This window comes from Anomaloglossus baeobatrachus, chromosome 3 (assembly GCF_048569485.1).
Source record: "Anomaloglossus baeobatrachus isolate aAnoBae1 chromosome 3, aAnoBae1.hap1, whole genome shotgun sequence".
Taxonomy (NCBI): Eukaryota; Metazoa; Chordata; class Amphibia; order Anura; family Aromobatidae; genus Anomaloglossus; species Anomaloglossus baeobatrachus.
The window spans coordinates 476,335,018-476,357,986 of NC_134355.1; the positions used below are offsets into that span (position 1 = coordinate 476,335,018).

Below are 22,969 nucleotides of genomic sequence, written 5' to 3' on the forward strand. Positions count from 1 at the left end.
TTTTTCTGAAATGTAAACGAATAGTACACGGGTGGCATCTGTGTGCAGGCTGCTTTACATGGACCCAGAAACCTGTGCGTAACCTTCATACATGACTCAGATCAGTGCATTACAGAGGTGAAGGCCACGATATACAGCCATGCTGCAGATGCCATTACACAGCAGGTCTTATGGCTGTGCTGAGGGAAGGCAGTGACATGGGCTTGGCAGGGCACACACTGCACTTTGATCCTCTGCCATGTAGAACCGCTACCATCACTAAGGGCAGCTGCGGGCCGAGGCATTGTCATGGGAAGCTGCCGGCTCATGTGTTGTCATGGGAAGCCGCCGGCTCATGTGTTGTCATGGGAAGCCACCGGCTGTGCTGTCATGGGAAGCTGCCAGCTCATGTGTTGTCATGGGAAGCTGCCAGCTCATGTGTTGTCATGGGAAGCCGCCGGCTCATGTGTTGTCATGGGAAGCCGCCGGCTCATGTGTTGTCATGGGAAGCTGCCAGCTCATGTGTTGTCATGGGAAGCTGCCGGCTCATGTGTTGTCATGGGAAGCTGCCGGCTCATGTGTTGTCATGGGAAGCTGCCGGCTCATGTGTTGTCATGGGAAGCTGCCGGCTCATGTGTTGTCATGGGAAGCTGCCGGCTCATGTGTTGTCATGGGAAGCTGCCGGCTCATGTGTTGTCATGGGAAGCTGCCGGCTCATGTGTTGTCATGGGAAGCTGCCGGCTCATGTGTTGTCATGGGAAGCTGCCAGCTCATGTGTTGTCATGGGAAGCTGCCAGCTCATGTGTTGTCATGGGAAGCTGCCGGCTCATGTGTTGTCATGGGAAGCTGCCAGCTCATGTGTTGTCATGGGAAGCTGCCGGCTCATGTGTTGTCATGGGAAGCCGCCGGCTCATGTGTTGTCATGGGAAGCCGCCGGCTCATGTGTTGTCATGGGAAGCCGCCGGCTCATGTGTTGTCATGGGAAGCCGCCGGCTCATGTGTTGTCATGGGAAGCCGCCGGCTCATGTGTTGCTATGGGCAGCAGCCAGCTCATGTGTTGTCATGGGAAGCTGCCGGCTCATGTGTTGCTATGGGCAGCGGCCAGCTCATGTGCTGTCATGGGAAGCTGCCGGCTCATGTGTTGCTATGGGCAGCGGCCAGCTCATGTGCTGTCATGGGAAGCTGCCGGCTCATCAATTGTCATGGGCAGCCGCTGACTCATGTGTTGTCATGGGAAGCTGCCAGCTCATGTGTTGTCATGGGAAGCTGCCGGCTCATGTGTTGTCATGGGAAGCTGCCAGCTCATGTGTTGTCATGGGAAGCTGACGGCTCATGTGTTGCTATGGGCAACGGCCAGCTCATGTGTTGTCATGGGAAGCTGCTGGCTCATCAGTTGTCATGGGAAGCTGCTGGCTCATGTGTTGCTATGGGCAGCGGCCAGCTCATGTGTTGTCATGGGAAGCCGCCGACTCATGTGTTGCTATGGGCAGCTGCCATAGCTAAGGTGTTAGTGTTGCTATAGCTGAGGTATTGTCATGGCCGAAGTGTTGCCATAGCTGAAGTGTTGCTAAGGGCAGCTGCTCGTCCACGTCCTTGCACCAGTGTGGATGGCGCTGCCAGTGCCGTGGCGATTGTGCACATCCCGCACGCCGTCCCTTATGATGTAGGTGGTGATCACGTGTGCTGCAGCTATTGTCTCCGGGGTCACGTGGGAAGTGCTAAGGTTGCAGTCACGTATAGCTCCGCCCCTTACGCCTTTATGTCACCGCTTCGCCACCATGTTGCCTCAGGTTTTTCGTAGATCCGGAAGTGGGTCATGACGTCACTTCACTGAGCGACGCCACCTAACCCGGAAGTGCGACGCGTCCCACGGGCGGTTGTTGTTGAACTCTGTAAGGGGGGCTGTAGTACCCCTCCCCCCGCTCCATCTCTCTCACCGGCCTGTGTCTGTATGACCGGGTCACCGCCCGCTCCTGTGTTGGGGTGGTGATTAGGGGCATGTGACCGGAGAAAGCGGAGCGTGGCTGCACACGTGGTTCCTCCATCACCGCGCCAAGTATGTGTCGGGGCCTGCAGGGGGGAGCGTAATGTTATCTTTTTTTCCACAGGAGACTGAATGGTCCGCCATTAGTCAGAGCGGGGCGCAGCCGAGGCGTGGGCACGTGACCTAGGCTGCCCGGGGCGGTGAGGTGTCATTGTGATGCCGGTACCTCCCGGCTGTCATGGCCGCGCCGCCCGCACCTCTGTGATCCCGGAGCACGCCTCGGTGCACGTGCTACATGAGAGCCCGGGTGTGTGCAGCAGCTGTCAGCTTCGTGCTGCGGGGCTTACAGGGCAAAGCTACAGTGCAGTGTTTATCAATATAAAGCTCTCGGAGGGGGCAGAGAGCCCAGCAGAACAGCGACCCCAGAGGGGGAAGAGACCCCAGAGGAGGCAGCGATTCCAGCAATGTCAGAGGGGGCAGAGACCCCAGTGATCCCAGAGGGGGCAGAGATTCCAGCAATACAAAAGGGGGCCGGGACCCCAGTAATCTAAGGGGCAGCAATCTCAGAGGGGTCATTGATCCCAGCGATCTCAGAGGGGGCAGCAATCCAAAAGGGGGCCGAGACTCCATTGATCCCAGAGGGAGTTGAGACTCCAGCAGCCTCAGAGGGGGCATAGACCCCAGTGATCCCAGAGGGGGCAGAGACTCCAGTGATCTCAGAGGGGACAGCAGTCTGAGGGGCAGAGATTCCAGCAGTCAAAAAGGGGGCAGAGACCCCAGTGATCCCAGAGGGGGCAGAGAACCTAAAGGAGCAGCAACCCCAGCAATTTCAGAGGGGGCTGAGACCCCAGCGATCTCAGAGGGGACCGAGATCCCAGCAATCTTAGAGGGAGCAGCAATCCAAAAGGGAGCTGAGACCCCAGTGATCCCAGAGGGGTTAGCGATCCCTCAGGGGGCAGAGACCTCAGCAAATTCAGTGTATTTTACAATAAATTGGTTGTCGTAGAGAATTTAAAAGCAAGTTGATATCCCAGCCCATATACTCAATATGACCGCTGCAGCCAATCACTGATCTCAGCAGTGTAGGTCATAAGAACCCACGAGGTCAGTTATTGGCTGCAATAGTAATGGGGGGGGGGGGGGATATGGGCTATGACTGATGCCACCAAATCAGGCCTTTGTCATTTTACCTGGCTGCATCCTGAGATTTGACTGAAGCACGGAGTAAGGCCTCATTCAGGCGTCCATGTTTTGCAAAAAAAAAAAATAGTACCGTACTTGTCATCAATGTTTTCAATCAGATTTTCACCAGTGTTTGGTTAGACTCTGATTTTATTATCAGAGTTTTTCGCATGTGGATAATTAAATCTGTACATTACAATGTTAAATCACATCACGCGTTTTTTGGTCTCGGGGATTTGTGACCTGCTGACTGCTCCTGTTTCAGGGAGCAGGCTGGGGTCACCCTTCACTCGTTCTGGTCTTGTTCTAGGACTCACACTTGAATTGAGAGCTTGTGACGTAACTTCCAGAGGGTCCGAAGTTGTGATCACAAGATGGTGCTGCGGGATCATATCAGCGCCAAACAAGGTTGACAATGCCGGAGGATGAGTACATGAGTAGGGCAGGGACCTCGAGCACCACTCCAGCACTGTAAAAACCCAAACAACTGGAGTGGTGCTTAAATCACGGACTGCATACTGATGACACCGGGTGCAGTCTTGCAGTCTGATTCTTACAGACCCATACATTGTATTAGTCATTATCATCAGGGATTCCAGTAAAACCTCCAGACAAGTGAACAGTCCCTTAGATATTAAAAGGAACCTGTCGCCAGTTTTGGGACCTATAAGTTGCGGCCACCACTAGTGGGCTCTTCTATACAGCATTCTAACATACTGTATATAAGAGCCCAGGCTGCTGTGTAAAACATAGGTGAGTATTATAAATTGTTTTCTAATGGTCGCTGCGGTGGATTCTAGTCAGATGGGCGTCTCCGTTCTCCAATGCCAGTGCCGCCTCTTTCAGTCATCTTCGTCCTTCTTCTCTTCTGTAGCCGCGGTCCTGCGCAGGCGCACTTTGATCTGCCCTGAGCAGGGCAGGTCAAACCATTGTAGTGTGCCTGCGTGGAACTGACGATTGTGTATGACGTAGGGCGCGTCATGCACACAGGCTTCAGAAGGAGGACAAAGAAGGCCGAAAGAGGAGCGCAGGCACCGGAGAACGGAGACACCCCCGCCCCCATCTGACTAGAATCCACTGCAGCGCGGAATGGTGAGTATTATAAAACGTTTATGTTCTACACAGCGGCCTGGGCTCTTATATACAGCATGTTATAATGATGTATACAAGAGCCCAATGGTGGTGGCCGCAGCTTATAGGCCAAACAACTGGTGACAGGTTCCCTTTTTAATAGGTACACTTTCTATCTAAAATTCTCAAATAAAACACTAACGGGAGAAACTGACATCTGAATGAGGCTTTACACCTTTTATTTCCTGTCTTGTAACTGACCTTGGCAGCACGGTGGCTCAGTGGTTAGCTCCGGGGTCCTAGGTTAAAATCCCACCAAGGACAACATATGCAGGGAGTTTCTTTTCTCCCCGTCCTTGCATGGGTTTCCTGAGTGCTCAGATTTCCTCCCACACGCCAAAGACCTACAGATGGGGACTTTTTAGATTGCGTGCCCCAATGGGGACAGTGTTACTGATGTATATAAAGCGCTACAGAATTTGCTAGCACTATATAAAAATAAAGATATTTAGCTTGTAAGGTTTACAAGTAAATTTCCCCTTTAACCTCAGAGTCCTCCTCTCAGGTGACTTGTACTTTCCCCACTCTCCGACACTGGACGATTATAATTAGCGTCACAGGTAGGAAAAAGAGGTTTAGGACAAATTGAATAAAAAGTGCTAAAAGAATTGACAAATCCTTCGCCTCTGCTTGGAAGATGCCGTATACTTTACAATACAGGTCAATACGAAGGCTCAGAAGACGCCTGGGCATGTTTTGGAGCTATTGTTATTAGGCTGCTTTCACACATCCGGCTTGAGCTCTGCGGCTCAATCCGGCTGTGCAAGCTATGCAACGGATGCAGTGAACACACCGCATCCTTTGCATAAGTTTTTCCTTTGCGGCCAGTCCGGTTTTTGCCGCTTGCGGCATGCTACTGAGCATGCGCAGTGGCAAAAAAACGCATGCGGCGGCCGGATGCGGTTATTGCCGCATCGCGCCGCATCCGGCCGCCATAGGCATGCATTGAAAAATGTGCCGCACCGGCCGAATGCGGCGCAATGCAGTTTTTTGCCGCACGAAAAAACGTGCCAGGCAACATTCCATCCGGCCGCCGCATCGGCTAAATCTGCCGCATGCGGCAAAAACCGGACGGAACGCAAGGCCATGCGGCACGAATTAAAGTCTATGCATTAAAATCGCAACCGGCAGCAAAAAAAAACGGTTGCGATTTTCCTGCAAATAAATTACCTTTCCACATGTCTACTTTATATCAGCCTCAGTTTTTGAAACATTTTTTTGTTACGTAGTTAGAAGGGTTCAAAGTTCATCAGCCATTTCTAATTTTTCCAACAAAATATAGAAAATATTTTTATTTTTTAATGAGCATATCACATTTGAAGTGACTTTGAGAGGCTTGGCTGACCCCATATGTGGTGGAAATTACTGGTTGGCGCATGGCAAGGCTTGGAAGGGAAGAAGTCACTTTTTGAACGCAAAGTTAGCTGGAATCGTTGGCAGACGCCATGTCCCATTTGGAGGGCCCTTGATGAGCTCCCAGCTGCTTCACAGAATTATAAAATGATGAGCTGTAAAGATAAAAAAATATATTTTAACCACAAAATTGTTGCTTTAACACAATTTGTCCTTTCAAAGTGGCTCCATCTGCCTCATTAGTGAATTTTCCATTGGGAATTTTGTTTGAACTAAGGTTTTTTAGAAATGTACACGTAATCCCCGGTATAAGTGCTCAGCGTAAAGCGCAGGATAAATCTGAGCTGCGTCGTACTGCGATGTTTGGGAGGCAGAATGAACAAATCAGCAGCAGTTGAAGAATTGGCTTTATTTATGTTTTACACGATTTACTGTACAATATAAATGAATTAGGCGGCTTTATTCTTCCAGTCAGGACGATTACAGTGATACCAGATTTATATATAGGTTGTGTTTTTTTTTTTTTGTTTGTTTTTTTGGTTTTGCTGCTATCACACTAAAAATACAAAGACCTTTTATTTTGTAAAAAAACCAAAAAACAAAAAAAATCACTGCATTTTGAAGGCTATAGTTTATTTTTCTGCTGACAGTCATGTAAGGGATTGTTTGTTTTTTGAAGAATGAGTTGGGAGTTTTTACCATTTTGGCCAAATAATTTTTTGATCATTTTCTATTCCCTGCTTTCTAAACCAGAATCAAAATGGAACAGCAATTCAAGAAGGGTGTTTTTTATTTTTCTCAAGCCGTTCACCGTCGTAAAAGTGGCGAGATTTATTTGTCGGGTCAGTATACTTACAGCGATAACATATTTACATAGGGTTTTTTTTTTGCCACTTTTACATTATAAAAAATATTTTATAGAAAAAGAAAAGGTCTTTACACTTCTGTATTCTGAGAGCTATAGCTTTTTTATTTTTTTCACTGATGGAGCTGCATGGGGGCTTGTTTTTTGTAGGACAAGATGACGTTTTCAGCGCACCATTTTTATTCATATATGACTGATTGCATTTTATTCCACTTTTTTGACAGCTACATGATGAAAAGACAGTTTTTGCCATGTTCTTTTTATTTTATTTTTTTATACTGTTTACTGAAGGGTTTAACTAGTTTGACAGTTTTATAGATCTGGTTGTTACCAACACGGCGATACCAAATATGTGTATTTTGATTTATATATATATATATATATATATATTTATTTCTTGGAATATTTTTTTCGTTTTCAGATTTTTTATAGATATTTTTTTTTTTTTGCGTAATCACTTTATGGGACACTAACTTTTAGTGGACTGATCACTGATTATAATCACTTGCAATACTTGATCACTACAGTGGGTTATAGGTGTTAGAACTCTTTTCCACTTGCGTATAGCTTCTGGTGCGAGAGCATCACAAGCGATATGCTAATGACTCTCTGCTGTGGTGTCAGCCGAGGGTCATGCGACTATGATGTGATCTTGAGATCACATCACAGCTACGAAGAAGATGGAGGGAGCACTTTCTCCCATCTCCGCTGTCTGTCTCTGCGTCCACCGCACTGTAGTCGCATAACATGCGAGTGCAGTGTGATTTTACACACACGTGAGCCGAGACTCGATGCAAAATGCAGCATGCTGCGATTGCACAGAGAGCCCGATTTGTGTAGAGAAAGAGGAAACTGTCTCATTGATTAACACTGGTGCAAGTGCAGTGCAATCATTTTTTTTTTTTTTTTTTTTTTTTTTTTTTTTTATCCACCTGATGAAGATATTTCACGTATCGAAACGCGTTGTGGTACGAGAGGAAATAAAGTTTTACTTTTAAAGCAACCAACTAATCTGGCCTCCCTAGCGCTCCCCCGGACCGTGTTATCATTTTTCTACAAGAAATATTTTGAGACTGATTTTTCAAAGGTTTTATGGACTGATGAAATGAGAGTGACTCTTGATGGGCCAGAGGCTGGATAAGTAAAGGGCAGAGAGCTCTACTCCTGCTCAGACGCCAGCAAGGTGGAGGTGGGGTACTGATATGGGCTGGTATCATCAAAGATGAACTTGTGGGACCTTTCTGACAGGGCTGTGGAGTCGGTAAACCAAACCTCCAACTCCTCAATTTCCCTTGCACCGACTCCGACTCCCACATACAGTCATATGAAAAAGTTTGGGCACCCCTATTAATGTTAACCTTTTTTCTTTATAACAATTTGGGTTTTTGCAACAGCTATTTCAGTTTCATATATCTAATAACTGATGGAATGAGTAATATTTCTGGATTGAAATGAGGTTTATTGTACTAACAGAAAATGTGCAATCTGCATTTAAACAAAATTTGACAGGTGCAAAAGTATGGGCACCTCAACATAAAAGTGACATTAATATTTTGTAGATCCTCTTGCAAAAATCACAGCCTCTAGTCGCTTCCTGTAGCTTTTAATGAGTTCCTGGATCCTGGATGAAGGTATATTTGACCATTCCTGTTTACAAAACAATTCGAGTTCACTTAAGTTTGATGATCGCCGACCATGGACAGCACGCTTCAAATCATCCCACAGATTTTCAATGATATTCAGGTCTGGGGACTGGGATGGCCATTCCAGAACATTGTAATTGTTCCTCTGCATGAATGCCTGAGTAGATTTGGAGCGGTGTTTTGGATCATTGTCTTGCTGAAATATCCATCCCCTGAAATAGAATTGCCTCCATCAGATCCTCCTTCATAGATGACCTCAAATCTGACCTCATAATTTTAAGGCTAGAGAACAACCTCTCTACAGTAACTTGGGTTGGAGGCAAAGCCGTAACCACATGGGCAACATCTCTAACAATTTCCGGGTATAAAGGAATTGCCTCATGCACAGTCAGTTTTGATGAACGATTGAATTTTTCTATTTCTTTGAGAGCAAGTAAAAAAATTTTGCTGAAATCTGGTCAATCTGCTGCTATAGGAGACGGAGTGAAATCTTTCTTTGCGGCAACGCTTTGCTGCTCCATGTCATCTAAATACTTGTCAAAGTTCCTCATCTGATGAGGATGAAGATATGGCAGCAGTAGCACTGTCGGGCCTCAAGTCCTCTTCCGCCTGGCAGTCCTGTAGCTGCTCATCCTAACTGTACCTCACTCAAAGTTTTTTTTTTTTTTGTAAGCTGTTGATCATCAAGCAGTATACGGTGACTTGGGTCCACATAAACAGCTGCCAGAAGAATTTTATTTTCTAATAGCTGTCTCTCTCCGTTTCATTGAAGCAGAAATGCCATCTGCGATGAAACCTCCTCTTTGGGACAGGCAAAATAGCAAGTTCTTCCACTCCCTTATGAAAATGCCAGGAGTTAAATCCTCAGCTTGTAATTTTTTAGTCACGGTAAATGGGTTTTTAAGCCATTCCTTCAATTCAGCCACCTGTGTCCATTCACCTTCATTTAGGGCTTACCTAAGGGTTCACCATATCTATAAGAAACGATCTTAGTTCAAGAAATCGCTCAATCATTAAATAAGTGTTTCCCCACCGAGTGGCTTGATCAACAATTGCCCCCTTCCCAGCACGTCTCTTCAAGATGGAATCAATTTTAGGGGTTCTGGCGGCAATAACGAATTTCTTCACTTTTTCCAATCAGATTTCCAGCATGTCCCTCTTGCAGACTATCTCTTATTGCCAGCTGCAGCGTGTGCACAACACAGCGCATGTGATGAATATGAAAGTGTTTTGAAGCAGCTTCAACAAGATCTAATCCTAAAGTATCATTTTGCTGTTCTTCTGTTGTAATATCTGTTTGTTCCTCGGTTACATGAACAGCGCTGTGGCCTCATCTCAAACATACTAAATCCTAAATTGTCTTCTAGCTGTTGTTCATTACACTCATTCATCAGTTTAATTGTACTTATGTTTGAAGCATTGTCCATTAAGGCCCCTTTACACACAGACTTTCTAGCGATTCCCGACCTGGCCAGGATTGCTGGGAAGTCGCTGGTGAGCTGTCAAACAGGCAAACCTGTCCAACGGCGCAGCAGCGATACGGACCTGCAGAACGACCTAGCTGGTCGTCGGGGACGTGTCAAAGCAGCTATTTGAAAGGGAAGTCGCTAACGAAGTCGCTGTAAGGCTATGTGCGCACTTACCGGATTTTTCGCGGATGTTGCCGCGGATTTGCTTCATGTTTCGCTGCAGAAAATGTTCATAACATCTCTGCAGTGAATCACCAGCAAATCCTATGGAGAAAAAAAATCCTGTGCGCACTGGGCGGAATTTGACAGCTGCATGTTTTGCTGCGGGAATCCCGCAGCAAAAACAAGTGCATGTCACTTCTTTTCCGCACATCGCTGCGGGATTTCCCTCCATTGACTCAATGTTAATCATGAAATCCCGCAGGGAATAACGCAGGCAGCAAATTCTGTGCGGTTCACTGCGTTTTCCTGCGTTATTCCCTGCGGTATTTCGCGGTTTACCTCCGGTAATGTGCATCGCTTGTCTGCGGTTTTGCAGGGAAGTGATGTCATTACAGGAAGAGGAAGCGGAGCAGAGAGTAAACACACACAGATCACACACACACAGACATCACAGACATAGAACACAGACACAGACACATAGAACACACATAGAAAGAAAACGGAAATATAGAAAAAAAAGCACGTGGGCTCCGCTGCATATTTACCTTCCAGCCGAGGTATGCACACAGCGGCGGCCCGGTATTCTCAGGCTGGGGAGGGCGAGGGGCAGGGGTAATGTCCCCCGCCTCACTCCCCCTCCCACAGCCGAGAATATCAGCCGCAGCTGCCCCGGCACTGTCGCATTCGTTATGCGGCAGCACCGGGAGTGTCCTCGGCTCTTCTTGCCACCGTGTAGCAGTGGTGACAAGGTAATACAAGGGTTAATGGTGATGGGGGACCACCGCCATTAACCCCAGGCTTGATCATGGCAGCGTCTATGTGACAGCTGACATGATCAACTCGTAAGTAAAGTGAATAAAACACAGACACCGAAAAATCCTTTATTTTAAATAAAACAAACAAGCCTCGTTCACCATTTTATTAACCCCTCCCGCACCAAAGCTCCGGCGTAATCCACACAGCTCCGGCTCCTGCGTCCTGCACTGCTGACATCCAGCCGCGACTGTCACAGACACAGGCTGAATGCAGCACACAGCAGAGGTAATTACCGGTCATTTCCCACGGTCGGTAATGTGAACTCACTGCCGACCGTGGGAAATGCAGCGATCTGTCCTCTATCTATCCCTCTATCTATTCTTCTCTCTATCTACTATCAGAATTAAATGTATTTTTTTTTTTCTTCAATGTGCTTTATTGCATTGAATGCAATAAAGCACATCCCAACCCGCATGCGGCAAAACCGCGGCAATACCGCGAACAATACCGCGGTAAAACCGCGGCAAACCGCATGCGGTTTTTGGATGCGGTTTCCCGTGGTTTTTTACCGCGGGTGCGGTAATCTTTGAGGGCATGCGGAATTTTCTCAAGAAAATTCCACTTCCCAGTGCGCACAGAGCCTAACTGTGTTTAACACAACGATGCATGCTGCGCAGCAAGAAAAAAAGGACCAAAAAATGTTTGAGAGATGTGTAGTGATCAGCGACCTCACAGCGTATCTTTTACTGCCAGTGTCTTGCTAACAATTTCTTTCTTGTCACAAACATATCGAACATTGATGGCAAAATTCAGTGAAATTCAGTGACTCCCGGCATCCAGCAAAGGCAATGGGTTTCAAGATAGGGCATTCAGACACATCGTTTTGTGAGGATCCATTTCCTCACAAAGAATGAGCAGTCAGTGTGTGGCGTTTCTCTAATCTGCTTTTGCTATTGAAAGCATTATTTATGAGCTCAAAAACCTTTCAGGTGATGCGTTTTTTTAAAAAGCTGATCTGCTTTTGAGGCTGACAAACGTATCCTCAAAAAACACAGCAAAAACGCTTGTGTGAATGTAGCCTTAGATCAGGAATAGAACAGCCATTTATAGGACATTTCATAACTTTCCCAAATTCCTATGAAAAAATATTCAGCACATTCTGCATTGAACTACTGTACCCAACTTATTATATATTTTAGGAGTCTGAGTCGGTCCATTTTATACTGACTTCGACTCCACAGCCCTGCTTTTCGGGTTGAGGATGGAGTGAAGCTGAACTCCCAGACCTACTGCCAGTTTCTGGAAGACAACTTCTTCAAGCAGTGGTACAGGATGAAGTTGGTATTGTTCAAGAAAAACATGATTTTCATGCAGGACAATGCTCCATCACATGCATCCAACTACTCCACCGCGTGGCTGGCCAGTAAAGGTCTAAAAGATGGAAAAATAATGACATGGCCCCCTTGTTCACCTGGTCTGAACCCCATAGAGAACCTGTGGTCCCTCATAAAATGTGAGATCTACAGGGAGGAAAAACAGTGCACCTCTCGGAACAGTGTCTGGGAGGCTGTGATGGCTGCTGCACGCAATGTTGATTGTAAACAGATCAAGCCACTGACAGAATCTATGGATGGTAGGCTGTTGAGTTTCATCATAAAGAAAGGTGGCTATATTGGGCACTAATGTTTTGGGTTTAGTTTTTTCATGTCAGAAATGTTTATTTTCACCAGGTAAACCAATATAACTGCACCAAATTTAGAAATAAACAAGTGAGATGGGAATATATTTGGTTTTTATTAAGTTGCTTAATAATTCTGCACAGTAATAGTTACCTGTACAAACAGATATCCTCCTAAGATAGCCAAATCTAAAAAAAAAAACCACTCCAACTTCCAAAAATATTAAGCTTTGATATTTGAGTCTTTTGGGTTGATTGAGAACATAGTTGTTGAATAATTATAATAATAATAATAATAATAATAATAATAAAAAAAATCCTCTAAAATACAACTTGCCTAATAATTCTGCACACGGTGTATGGGACGAGAGTGCTAGGAGGAGAGCACAGAAGGCTAAAGCTACGTTCCCACCATCAGCTTTTGGGGACGTTTTAATGTTGAATTTCTGCACCTATTCGGTTACTTGTGTTTTTATACATACGTTTTTGGTGCTGCAGTTTTTGTCTATTGTTGATTTGGGATTTTTTAACAAAGCTGCTTCCTTTTTGTTATTGACTGGTATTTGGCTTTGACAACATTTTGATATACGGTACTTGTGGATTCCATGCTTTTTTGCAGCAGCAGAAATACACTAAGTTCATGTTTTTTCCTTCGTTTACCTGCGGATTTTCTGCATCTCATAGAAGCTTATAGAAAAAAAGTCCCCACCCCCAGCACTGCCTGTGTGAACATGAGCACTCAAGGGTGTCGGTAATCGCACTGTCTGTACTTACGGACCTGGTTTTCCTTCCATCTCACACAAGAGAAGCCTGTTCTGGGTCATATTAATTTTCTCCCGTGTTGATGCCTGCTTATGATTGGGTAAAGTCATATAGGTAAAAAAAAGTGCACTATTCTCCTTTCCAGAAGTGTCTCTATGAAATGCCATCATTATGTGATAAGTTGGGGTTCTGACCTCTGGATCACCATTAAACCTAAGAAAACTTGGGCTTCATATACTTTCTCATGCCCCAGCAAAGCAGCACAGCCCTGTATGAGTGAAGGGCTCTCTGCAGTCCTATACACAGCCCGGTAGCACCGATGCATGGAGACGCAGTGGGAAATGACACTACGTGCTCTCAGGTTCAGAAACATGGTGGCTCCAGATGTTGCACCACCAACTTTTCTGTGGGTATAGCATGTCTTAGCCGTATGAAGTTAGCAATGACGTCGGTGTATTCCTAAAAGTTGATGTTCCCGTTGTGTTTTCACAGGTATCGTGGCCTGCTACGTTCTTACGCCGGCACTTGCTTTACACCGTTGGATGAGGTAATAACTTGATTTCATCATGTATATTTCATTCAGTCATTACTGACTCCATTTACAACCTGGAGGGCAGTATGATTGTTGTATGGAAATGTTACAGTTTTGCTCTTCCGGTGGAGGGAGTGCTTTGCTTATTTTGCTTCTGTGGCAATGTGATTAAAGGCCATTTCTAAAATGACTTCCCAGTAGAGGAAAAAAACCTTAAGTGTTTGTCACTGGATGTGTTTTAGCTTTTCTCAAGCAGTTAGTAAAATAATTTATCTTCATGTCAATGATGAACATGCCACCATGCGCTTTGCAAACTTGGACGTCTTCATGCGCCTTTGCGTAGAAGTAAAAATTTTTTTTTTTAAAAAAAAGTATAACTGTCGGACACAAGGAGAACCTTAGATGCATTATATGTTCAGGGTTTACATAGTTCTGTTTGGCCGTCACATATTCATCAGGACGTTACAGGAAAAATATATTTTGTACTGTTAGCCGGTAGATAACAGAATTTTTTTTCGCAAAACAAAGTTCAGTACTTGATTCCTTCTAAATGTTCAGTGCTCAGACAGACATCTGAGTTTTTAGTAGGAGTATAAAATAAATCTTGTATTGTACATGACACACATCCACTAATACAAGTGCATCTCAGTAAATTAGAATGTCAAAAAGATAATTTATTTCCGTAATTCAATACAAAAAGGAAACACATTATTATAGTCATTACAGAGTGATCTATTTCAAGTGTTTATTTCTGTTAATATTGATGAATATTGCTCACAGCCAATGAAAACCCAATAGTCATTATCTCCAAAAAAATTAGACTAATTACCACAAAACATCTGCAAAGGCTTCCTAAGATTTAAAATGAGCCCTTAGTCTGGTTCAGGAGGCTACACAATCATGGGGATGACTGCTGACTTGACAGATGTCCAGAAGGCAGTCATTGACTCTCCACAAGGAGGGTAAGCCACAAAACGGTCATTGCTAAAGAAACTGGCTGTTCAGAATGCTGTATCCAAGCATATTAATGGAATGTTGAGTGGAAGGAAAAAGTATGGTAGAAAAAGGTGCACAATTAACTGGGATAACTGCAGCCTTGATATGATTAAGAAAAAAAACATTCAAAAATTTGGAGGATATTCATAAGAGTGGGCTGCTGCTGGAGTCAGTGCTTCAAGAGCCACCACATACAGATATATCCAGGACATGGGCTACAAGTGTCACATTCCTTGTGTCAAGCCACTCATGACCAATAGACAACACCAGAAGCGTCGTCTGAAAACAACACCTTGGACCACTGAGCAACAGTCAGTTTTTTTTTTCTTCTTGGGCCAAGGAGAAAAAGAACTTGACTGACGCTCAGTGGTCCAAGGTGTTGTTTTCAGATGAAAGTATATCTTGCATTTCATTTGGAAATCAAGGTCCCAGAGTCTGGAGGAAGAGTGGAGAGGCCACAATCCAAACAGCTTGAGGTGTAGTGGGAAGTTTCCACAATCAGTGATGGTTTCAGGAGCCATGTCATCTGTCCACTGTGTTTTATCAAGACCAAAGTCAGCATAGTCATCTATCAGGAAATTTTAGAGCACTTCATGCTTCCCTCTGCCGACAATCAATTTGGAGATGGAAATTTCATTTTCCAGCAGGACTTGGTATTTTTGGCAGTGTGGACAGGTGCCTGCCAATACCTGGTTTAATAACCACAGTATCACTGTGCTTGATTGGCCACCAAACTCTCCTGACCTAAACCCCATAGAGAATCTATGGGGTAATGCAAAGAGGAAGAGGAGAGACGCCAGCTTTTAGGAGATGGAAATTTCATTTTCCAGCAGGACTTGGCACCTGTCCACACTGCCAAAAGTACCAATACCTGGTTTACTAACCACACTGTGCTTTAATGGCCAGCAAACTCACCTGACCTGAACCCCATAATCTTTAGGGTATTCTCAAGAGGAAGATGAGACACCAGACCCAACAATGCAGACAAGATGAACGCTGCTATCAAAGCACCCTGGTCTTCCATAAAACCTCAGCAGTGCCACAGGCTGATCACCTTCATGCCACGCTGCATTGATGCAGTAATTCATGCAAACGGTGCCCTGACCAAGTACTGAGTGCATTTACCGTACAGACTTTTCAGTAAGCGCCGTCATTTCCGAGTGTAAAATCAGTTTTTCAGTTGATCTTATATATTCTAATTTTCTGAGATATTGGCTTTTGGGTTTTCATTGGCTGTAAGCCATAATCATCAACATTAACAGAAATAAACACTTGAAATAGATCCCTCTGTGTGTAATGACTCTATATAATATATAGGAATAGATCCCTCTGTGTGTAATGACTCTATATAATGTGTTTCTTTTTTGTAATGAATTACTGAAATGAACTTTTTGATGCTATTGCAATTTCTTGAGATGCACTTGTATGTGTGAGAGGTGTATGGCATGCAGAGAGATGACTAGCCGGCGGTGATCGCTCTTCCGGATGTCGCATGCGGCTTACATTTTTGTTATGGCAGGCCATAGTTAAAGGGGTTGTCCTGCGCCAACCACTTTGCTTGGGAGGTGTTTGGTGCTGGTGATTATGCAGCTACGCTTAGATGCATGCACAGTTGGCATGTATTGTGCTTTTGTCTCATTCATTCTAATAGGACATGTGCATTGTGATAAAAAGCCTCACGCAGGCAGCAATACAGCTACAATGGTTAAATGATACTGTATACAGTTATGGTCAAAAGTTTGGAGACTGACACAAATTTTAATTTTTCACAACTTTTGCTGCTCCAGTGCTTTTAGCCTTTATCAGTTGTTTCTATGGTTACTGATTAGAATTATAACATTTTGTAAGTTTTTGTACTTTGAGAGAAGTTAATTGGTGCTTGGACTTCACCTCAGTCTGTTTTTTTTTTTGTTTTTTTTTTTTTTGTCCATCGTTTTTTGAGACTTAACCAGTCATCATGTTCCTTAGCAGATGCGGATGAATTGGAGATCTGCCCACGGTTGTTAATTTTTAAAATTCCGCTATTAATCTCTGAGCGGGTGATACCAAGTGCCGGCGGGTAGCGCGTCATTCCCCTATCCCATCGGCGTGCTTATAACATGATTGCTAGGCGCCGATGGGTTGCCATGACAGCCGGGGGTCAGTTGATGACCCCTGTGTCTGTGATAATGATTCTCCTGTGAATGGTCGCCATTAGCCGCCATTAATAAGAGATTGTGATTTCTACCATACATGGCGATGCTAATGCACTGCTCTGTATAGCAGAAGTGATCGGACGATTGCAGATTCAAGTCCCCCCTATAGCCTAATATAGTAAAAAGGAAAAAAGTTTAAAAAAAAAATATTAAAACCCCCCCCCCCCCTAAAAAGCACAAGTTCAAACCTTCCCTCTTTTTGTCCTTTAAAGACTACAACAAACGAAAAATACACATTTGGTAATGTTGTGTTTGTGGAAGTCCAGTGTAAACTGTGTAACAAGAAGAAAATATCTAAACCAAAATTGTTTTTATGGCCACCGCAGCATTGCAGTAAGAGGCGATCACACTTTCATATCTAGCCCGAAATAGTATCAGTTAAAAGAACGCCAGTTCAGGGCCCAAAAAATAAGCCTCAAACAGCCACAGATCCCGATAAATGAAAACGTCACACACCGGAGCGGACCCAGAAGCCAGTTACAGCAGACCCGGAGACAGGCAAGTATAAACATTTTTTGTAAGTTACGCGTTCTCTCCGGTACATGTCACATTGATGTCACACGGATCTCATCAGTTTACGGTCCAAGTGACACCCTTGCTGCTGCCGAAGATGGACATGTCACCATGTGGAGCACACAAACTCATGTTCTCTACACGGTCCATGTCAAAACACGAACGTGTGCACAAGCTCATTGAAGTGAATGGGTCTACATGTGTCTGTGTCTCCTGTACATGTGGAAATGGACGTCACATGTACCGGAAACAGGGATGTGTAACGGAGGCCTAAGGCTGTGTATGGCGCTGCTCAAAAACTTGATTATCATCAGATTAAGAAACTGACAGACTCCATGGAAGGGAGGGTTATCACTGTTATTGAAGAGAAGGGCGGCTATAGTGGTCACTGATATTTTTTTAAATGTATTTTGCACACACATGAGATGGGAAAATTTGCGCTTTTCATTTAGTTGCTTATTAACCCCCTCCCGACATTGGACGTACCGATACGTCCTATTTTGCAGTGCGTTCCCGCAAAAGGATGTATGGGTACATGTAATATGCTAATAAACAAGTATAGTTATGTAAAGGATAAAAAAATAAACCTTAAAAAGTATGCATATTTGGTATATCTGATATATAAATATCATATAATTTTACATCTGATATATAAATTTGTCACACAATTTAACCCATTCATTGAATACTTTAAAAAAAAATATTAATATATAATAATGTGGCAAAAATGTAGTTTTTTTTTTTTTTTTTTTTTTTTTGTTTCATCAAACTGCCTGAAAAAAAAACATAAAATGTGATCAAAAAGTCAAATATATAAATAAATATGGTATCCCTGAAAAGGTCATCTTGTCACGTAAAATACAGCGGTCAGTGGAAAGAGAAAATATATATAATTCTCAGAATATAGCAATACAAAATCAGTGATTTTGCTGCTTCCTGTGATGTCACGACAACAGGGGCAGGACTTTGTTGACAGGCATCACAGCAGACGTCATGTTGCCACCCTGCTGCCAACCAGGTACAGTGTGATGCAGCCCCCGCCCCCTGTGCGCTGCGATCTGTGCCCTGTATGTGCCGGGCACCCTGGACAAACAGGGGGCTCACTTGATGTCGGGGACACCGTCAGCGCTGTTTGCCTGACGGTGACCTCAGCTCTTTATGATGTATGGGGCCAGGGTAACTGTCTCCCCCCTCCCCATGCGCTATCTCTCTTTTTTCACTCTGTGATGAATGCAGCCTCCGACGCTCCTGGCTTTTGAATACAGTCAGGAGCAGAGACCAGGACGTCGCCTGACACAGTGGTCAGCAGAACTGTGTCAACTGTAAGGACAGCACGGTGTGAGAGACAGCGCTCGGGGGAGAAAAGAGAGTGCACGGGTGAGAGACAGCAGGGGGCTTCTGGGGGGGGGGGGCAGAGGAGAGAGCGCAGGAGAGAGGATAGTGCACGGGTGAGAGACAGCAGGGGGCTTCTGGGGGGGGGGGCAGAGGAGAGAGCGCAGGAGAGAGGATAGTACACGAGTAAGAGACAGCTGGGGGCAGAGGAGAGAGCACAGGGGAGAGGATAGTGCACGGCTCAGAGACAGAGTAAGGGGGGCGCTGGGGGGTAGTGTGCATGGGTGAGAGAGCGGGGGTGTTCTGGGGGGGCAGATGAGAGAGTGCAGTGGAGAGGATTGTGCACGGGTGAGAGACAGCAGGTGACTGCTGGGGGGCTGAGGAGAGCGCAGGGGAGAGGATAGTGCACGGCTCAGAGTAGGGGGGGTGCTGTGGGGGCAGAGGAGAGAGCGCAGGGGAAGAGAAGTGCATGGGTGAGAGACACAGCGGAGGGGTGCTGGGGGGGCAGAGGAGAGAGCGCAGGGTGAGAGACAGTCGGGGGGGCTGGGAGGGCAGAGGAGACAGCGCAGGGGGGGAGGGAACAGAGTGCATGAGGGGGGATTATATTATATAACTCCAGGTGTATGTGTTTATCTATCTACTATAGACAAACAGGGGCTATATATAATTTTCATTTCATAGTATTCATTTATCTGTCAGGTGCTGGGGCAGAATACTGACAGCCAATGAGTGGGTAGAGGGCGGGCTGGGCAGTGCCAACTGTCACTGTGATGTTCAGCAGTCAAACATGTCATGTTTGGTTGAGCTGCAGGTAAATAAAGTGAAAATTGAAGAGGAACAAAAGTTAGAAACCAAGAAAAAAAAATTATATAGGGATGTTTTAAATGACAATTCAGCATAGCTTAGCTCAAAGAAAAAAAATATTTTGTGGTCGGACAACTTCTTTAACAACATAGATTAAAATAATTTTTGAATTGCTGGGTTTTTGTTTTTCATTCTCCTTCCCAAAAAATGTTATGTGCCTGAAAATGGTATCAATAAAATGTCAACTCATCCCGCAAGAAAACAAGCCTTTACATGACTGCCGGCAGAAAAATGAAAAAATTATAGCTCTAAAAATATGGTGAAAGCAAAATCTTTTTTTAAAGCGCTGTTTTAGTGTGTGATAGTAGCCAAACATAATAACCTGATATCACTGTAATCGCACCAAATCGAACAATAAAAATGTCTTATTTGTACCACACGTTGAATAGCATGAAAAATAAAGTAAATTCTTGATCTGCTGTGATTGGTTTATTCTGCCTCCCATAGATCGATTTTAAGGCTTGGATCACATTTATCCTGTGCTCCACGCGGAACTCTTAAAACAGAAAATATGTGATTTAGATGGAAACCCTAACCGAACATTCTGTATAATGAGGCAGATGGAGCCACTATGGACTCTCTCTGACATATGACTTAGCCGTGTTTTTGTCTTTTTAAGCGTTTATGAAAGTGCGGTCGGCCACAGATTTGTGCAGTTCTGAAAAGATGACCACCGCTGAGGCTAAACAGAGTCCAGGATAACTCTCCTGCATAGTTATAGTGAATGGATCACTTGGAGGTGTCTTTTGAATCGTGTGATTCAGAGGTTTAAATGTAAGTGCTCAACGTAAAGGACAGGATAAATGTGATCTAAAATGTCATGTAAAATGTTCCCAAAAAAAAGCATCAACTCATTCCGCAAAAAAAAAAAAAAAAAGCTTCCACTCAGGGCTGTCATCTGCCATTGGAAATATAGGGGGCTTCTACATTACTAGTAACCCAGAGGCTCTGGAAAAGCGCCATTGCCCCCCTCTTTTCCCCCTCAAAAAAAAATCAGGCAAAATCTGCACATCCGAATCCACTACACACCCTCTGTGTGCCTAAGCCACATGTAGCATCAACATGCTTCACATTTCTGCAATGAACGGATTGGGCACAACCTATGGCCACTACAATGGCAGATTTACAGTGTTCACTCAGCGTCATCCATTACGGCTTGTTTCTGGAAAACACCCATGGTGTCAAAATTGTCACTGCACCTGTGGATAAATTCACTGGTGTGATTTCCAAAATGGGGTCACTTAAGGGGGAATTCTGCTCTTCTGCCACTTGGGGGGCTTTGTATATGGAGTTTGCAAATTATTCAGGAAAATATAGCACTCCTTCTCTCTCTCTCGCAGGTCTTGCCGTATGGCTAAGCAATACTGTACAGCCACATATGGAGAACTCACACACTTGGCAGAAATTGTGAGATTTTGGTGCCATTTTTACCCATTTCCATGTTTGAAAAGATAAAAATCTGTGGCTAAAACGAACTAAATACAATTATTTTTTCTTCACCCAATTTTGTAAAAGTCTGTGACACATCTGTGGTGTCAATATGCTCACTGCACCCCTAGATTAAATCATTGATGGTTGTATTTTGTAAAATGAGGTCACTTATGGGGGGGTCCTGCTTTTCTGCGACCTCAGGGGGGTCTGGCAATGTGACATGGCTCCTGCAAACCATAACCACAAAATCTGCTGTAGAATATGGAGCTCCTTCCCTTCTCAGCTCTCTACTGTGCCTGAAATTTAGTTCCCTATTTATACGTAGCGTATTGGTATACTCAGGAAACTGCACATCAAACTGTGTGCTCCATTTTTCTCTGTTAGCCATTCTAAAAATTAAAAACTAGGGGCTAAAAACACTTTTGTGGTAAAAATGTAATTTTTCACCACCCAATGATTATAAAATTCTGTGAGGCACATGTGTCAACATGCACACTGCATCCCTTGATAAATTGTAAAATGGGGTCACCTATGGGGGGATTTCTGCTTTTCTAGCATCTCAGGGGCTCTGCCAATGCGACACAGCACCCGCAAACCATTCCAGTAAAATCTGCACTGCAATATGGCGCTCCTTCCCGTCTGAGCTTTGCCCTGTGTCTCAAAAGTAGTTTTCGACCACATCTGGGATATTATGGGACTCGGGAGAAATTGTGTAACAAATTGTGTCTTTCGATTTCTCCCATTACCCCTTTTGACATTTGGAAACTTTTAGCCAAAGCAACATTAAATTTTTGAAAATGGGACATTTTCCCAATATTCTACAATTTTGTGAATCTCCTGAGGGTGAAAAATGATCTATACACCCCTAGATAAATTCCTCGACAGGAGTAGTTTACAAAAAGCAATCACTTGTTGGGATTTCTGCAGTTTTGGCATGTCGGGGCGTCCACTATCTATTCCAGCTAAAATTCAAATAGCGCTCCTTCCCTTCTGAGCATCCAAAGCAGTAGTTTTTCACCACATATGGGATATTGGCGTACTCGGAAGAAATTGCACAATACATTTTTGGGTGCATTTTCTCCTGTTACCTTTTAAAGCAATTTTTATTTTTTTTTGTGTGAAAAAGTAAAATTTTCCTTTTTTCCTTCCACATTGTTTAATTCCTGTGAAGCTCCTAAATGGTTAATAGTGATGAGCGAGCACCACGATGCTTGGGTGCTCCTTGCTCGTTATAAGCAGTCGGCCACTCGGACTGGCTCGACTTGTTTACAGAGTATAATGGAGGCCAAAGGAACTTTTAATGAAGATTTTCCAGAAATATGCTCAAGCTCCCCATTGAGTTCCATTATACTCTGTAAACGAGTTCAGCCCTTCTGAGCGTCCGACTGCTCGTTACTAGTAAGGCTGGGGTCACACGAGCATTAATTAATGCAATAGCATCGCATGACACTCGGCTCCTGCTCTGCTGGAGTGTAAGCTGAGTGTCATGCCACTGTGATGCAATCCTGCGATCGCAGCACAGCTGGGGAGGAGGGGGCGCGCACTGCAGAGGAAAGGGAGGGACTAATCTCCCTATCTCCGCCATTATTAGCTAATGCGATTATTGTACTGCACTCTGCTGTGATGCGAGTGCAATGCAGTGTTTGGCCATGTGCGGACGTTGCGTTCGGTAACTTGCAGAAATGAACGCATCCTCTGGCAGAATTTGTCATTGTCAAATTTGGTTTTGACCACAAACGCAGGAAATATGCAAGCGTTTTTATAGCGGTATGGCTGCATTTTGACCGCGTTTCAGGGCTTAAATTGCGATGCGTTTTCAACACAAATACACAACTAAATAAAGTTTGCATATTCAAACATTTGGAAAAAATTGAAGAAAAAAATAATTTTTAATCGTACACTATGATAATTTACCGAAAATTATTAAAGCAATTGAATAATTATGTTCAAAATAAACTAAAAGTTTTGTATCACTCATTTGTTAGAGTCGGAATGGATGTGAGGGCAATTAGAAACTGCTTGCCATCACTATGTCAAAAACGCATGCTTTGATTTTGTCAGAAAAGCATGCGTTAAGCATCAAAAAAGCATGTAAAACCCTAGAAATTTCTTTTAGGATGCGTTTTGATAATTCTCATTGAC

The 22,969-nt window shown here is 44.4% G+C and overlaps 1 protein-coding gene across 2 annotated transcripts in view; it reads left to right on the top strand.

Moving 5' to 3' along the window:
• The window catches only part of TBL1XR1 (TBL1X/Y related 1), a 289,885-nt gene that overhangs the window by 113,742 nt on the left and 153,174 nt on the right, over positions 1–22,969 (top strand). Inside the window, exons 1-2 of one of the 2 annotated variants that reach the window (XM_075340612.1) lie at positions 1,822–2,035; positions 13,457–13,511. The gene's annotated coding sequence lies outside the window, so the exon portion shown is untranslated. Of the gene's footprint in view, positions 1–1,821; positions 2,036–13,456; positions 13,512–22,969 lie in introns of those variants that run through there. The other variant, XM_075340611.1, reaches the window with a different exon arrangement.